The sequence below is a fragment of the Helianthus annuus genome, chromosome 13 (genome assembly GCF_002127325.2).
Source record: "Helianthus annuus cultivar XRQ/B chromosome 13, HanXRQr2.0-SUNRISE, whole genome shotgun sequence".
Lineage (NCBI taxonomy): Eukaryota > Viridiplantae > Streptophyta > Magnoliopsida > Asterales > Asteraceae > Helianthus > Helianthus annuus.
The window spans coordinates 33,334,955-33,338,914 of NC_035445.2; the positions used below are offsets into that span (position 1 = coordinate 33,334,955).

General features: G+C 43.3%; 1 non-coding gene across 1 annotated transcript; it reads left to right on the plus strand.

Annotated features, from left to right (window-relative positions):
• Positions 1–332: 332 nt before the first annotated feature.
• Positions 333–439, plus strand: LOC118486124. The gene has a single exon (XR_004877980.1). It is a non-coding gene; the product is annotated as a small nucleolar RNA R71 (small nucleolar RNA).
• The last annotated feature ends 3,521 nt before the right edge of the window (positions 440–3,960 follow it).

Sequence of the window (3,960 nt, forward strand, 5' to 3'; positions counted from 1 at the left end):
ACAACTCCAATTTTCATGTGGCCCACCACACCCTTCACAAGCCATAACTGAGACTGTTTTTGTCATTTCCAATTTTTTTTATTTTTGAAGAAAGGGCCTCGATTTGGGCTTGTAAAGAAGTGCTTTCATCAACCTTATGGGCGCCCGGGGCAATAGATTTATTGCCTCGGGGAGTGTGCCACTGAAAATTGGTTTGAGCAATTTCCTCAATTTGGTTATATATTTCATGCGGGCGGCGATTACCTAAAAGTCCCCCAGAGCTAGAGTCAAGTGTCTGCCTTGTGTGTGGCAACAACCCATTATAGAAAGTGGATACTTGTTGCCATATCGCAAGGCCGTGATGTGGACACTTTCGCAATAGCACCTTGAACCTTTCCCAAGTTTCATATAAGGATTCCCCGTCCTCTTGTGAATATGTATTAATTTCAGTCATCAATTTGGCCGTTTTAGCGGGAGGGAAATACTTATATAGAAATTTTTGGGCTAATTCATCCTAGGTGTTTACCGATCCAGCTGGGAGGGCGTTAAGCCAAGCTTTTGCTCGGTCTTTTAGCGAAAAAGGAAACATTCGAAGGCGGATGGCGTCATTTGATGCTCCATTGATCCGAAAAGTATCACATATTTCTAAGAAATTAGTAATATGTAGATGGGGATCCTCGTTCGCAAGCCCATGGAAGGTTGCGGAGTTTTGGAGCATTTGTATCAAATGCGGCCGAAGTTCGAAGTTATTGGCTTCAACATTCGGTGCATTGATAGCAGCGCCGAGGTTACCTACGGTGGGTCATAGATAATCCATGAGGGTACGTTGGTCCGCCATTGGAAGTGGATTTCCCGAAACCTTCTCTTGATTTTTGGCTTTTAGTCTTTTTCTGAGAAAACGTTCGGGTTCTTCTAGAGGTTCTTTTATGTCCTTATTAGAACTGGAGCTCATACACTACGTAGGGGTGGCGCCTGGTTCCAAGTCCTGCAATAAAAACAGAAAAGAAAGCTGGTCAGAAGGTTCACCACGGCCCCGTGCTCAGTGAACACGGCCCTTGGTCGGAGTTACAGTGATTGTTTTCCAGATCCCAGTTACTTGAGAGTTGGACACAGCCTCGTGTTGCACCGACACGGCCTCGTGGTCAGCCTTCTATAACTTGGAAAAGTAAAAACTGCCAGTAACAATGCTTGGCACGGCCCGTGTCCGACCAGGCACGGCCCGTGCTGAGCTCTGCAGAAGCTGAAAAATTAAGAAAATCCTAAAAAAATAAAAAAGAAAAATAAAAATATGATTAGGACGTTGATTCCTAACTTTCTTAAAATCCTTGTGTCCCCGGCAGCGGCGCCAAAAACTTGATGTGCGTTAGGTGCAATATATTTTAGATGTATATTTTAAGCCCTTTTTACACTTTAAGCCAAGTTTTAAATTTATAAAACACGATATTCACTAACACTAAACACACATATGGGCAAGTGCACCCATCGTGGACGTAGTATAGTGTTGGTAAGATACCGAGGTCGTCCAAGGACACAAGAGCTTTTAGTACCGGTTTATCCTCAACGTCTAACCAAATCAAAATGTTAGAAAAGATTTTTAAACTAAGAAAATAAAAACTAACTAAATGCTGAAAAATAAAATAAAAATAAAAACATATAGACAAGATGAATCACTTGGATCCAACTCGTGTATTAGTATAACCTTTGATTATTTTCGCACTTTTGCACTTGTTTAAGAGATTATCTTAGTTATTGTAGTAGGCCCCTCTTTTGAAGGCGACGTTACCCTCAACCCAGTAGTTTGAGTCAGCAAGGATACAATCCTAAAGGGTCGGATTATTGAAAGATAATGAATTAAGTTATTAATGCAAATTATGGTAGGCCCATCTTTTGGAGGTGACGTTACCCTCGACTAAGTAGTCTGAGTCAGCAGGGATACAGTCCTAAATAGCCGGGTTATAGTATTAATAATAGTTAACTTATGAGGGGGTCAAAGAGTTTGGATCCCCGCCATCCAATACCTATGGGTATTGAAGGAGATCCTACTAAATTTGACCCAGGTCCCTTGCAGGACCTCTAAACGCTGAACAAGGGCAAGACCCTTACCAAACCGTTCCCTTATCCCCCGACCAGGTAGCCAACATACCTTCATATAGACCGTGGAGATATGAATGGTGAAAATCTTTTATTTTATATAGACAGTAAAATAATGCCAAGACACCACGGACAAACGATAAGGAAGAATCACCTTCAACATAAGCAACTAGTTATTAAAGTCATTAATACAAAACCAAATAAAAAGTGTAAAAGATTAAAAATAAAAAGTATTATACTAAACACTTGTCTTCACCAAGTGATGTAAGAGACTTAGGCAAGCATGGCCTTGATTGTCAAGAACTCTAACGATCAATCTTGGATCCCGAGACGACTCACACACTCTATGATGGACAATGGATGATGGTGGTGGATGATGGTGTTGTGATGGTGGTGGGTGGTGGATGAAGTGTGAGAGAGGTGGTGTGCCAAGGGATGAGTTGCAATGAAACCAAGCAATCCTATTTATAGACTGAACAGAAGGCTGGGCACGGCCCCGTGTCCGCTGGGCACGGCCCCGTGTCCGCTGGGCACGACCCCGTGCCTGTCTGACATTCTCTTTCTTCATTAATTGTAATTCGCAATTACAATTAATGCGCCTGCAGTACTTTCGCCACGCCCCTGTGTTCACTGGGCACGACCCCGTGGTGGGCAATAGAAGCTTCTACTGGTTTGTCTTTTCTGCCGCTTCTTGGGCACGGCCCCGTGCTGGCTGAGCACGGGGCGTGTTCAGTCTTCTGCCTTCTCTATTTTGCTTGGGAGGATGCTGTCGAGGGGTCGGGCAATCCACTCATGTTCCTTTTCTTGTATTTATGTTAGATTTAGCTGTCTTTTTGCTTCTTTTGTTCACTTGAGCTCATTTAATCCTGAAAATACAAAAGAAAGACAAAAACACTCTTTTTCCAACATTAGTAGTTAAAAAGGGTTAGTTTTATGCCTCATTTGATGTAATTTATATGTTGCATTTTACACACATCAAGGTCTGCCTCTCATCCAACACCAGTGTGAAGAATACGTCTCTGAGGTAAGGATCCCGGGTCCTTAAGTCTGATCTTCCGATACTGAGGATAACGGATCCTAACATGTGTTTCCCTTATGCAGAAATTTGCTAAGATCCAGATGCTCCAGGATTCATATGCTGAAGAGGCTGAACAAAAGCAATTGGAGTTCCAGAAGATGTTCCTGGCAAAGGATCAAAATATTGCCTCTCTCCAGAATGCTATCAACCTGGCAAAGATGGAGCTGGTCCTGGCCCACATTACAACGGATCAGGAGAAGGCTGAAGTGATGGAGGGTGCCAAGCTTTCTGCTACAATCGCCATGCTCAAGATCAAGCTTCAAATGGCAAAGGAGGTTGAGGATCCTAACTTTGAAAGAACTACCTGGGACCAAGAAGGCTGGAAGATCAAGCTGGCTGAGCTAGATGATGAAGAGGAGGCTGAAGAGGTTCTGGCGATTGAAGCTGGTGGCAGCGGGTTGAAGGATCAGGCTGAGGAGGCAGCGACTGGTGGTAATGCAGCGAAGGTGTAGGCTGCAGCAATGGGCAATGACGGAAATTTCTAGACGTGGTCGGAGCCCATTTTTTATGGTTTTAATGTTTTTTGGTTGTTGGTGTTTTAAAACAATGGTTAGTTTGTAATGGTGAACAATAGTATCTAGGTTTAAGGATCACTGATCCTTCGAACAATAGGGGGTAACAAAGGTGGATGGGTCCTTCTGTTTGTGGAGGATGAAGCCTTTGGTGCCCCTCGCTTTTATTTCCTGCACTTATCGAACACTTAGTACGGACACCCATTGCCAACCTAAGTGGACGGGCCACGTTTTGCTGGTAGAAACTTGGGTTGGCAATTTTGACAACCTTTGAAGGGTTTAACCTTTGATAAATAAATA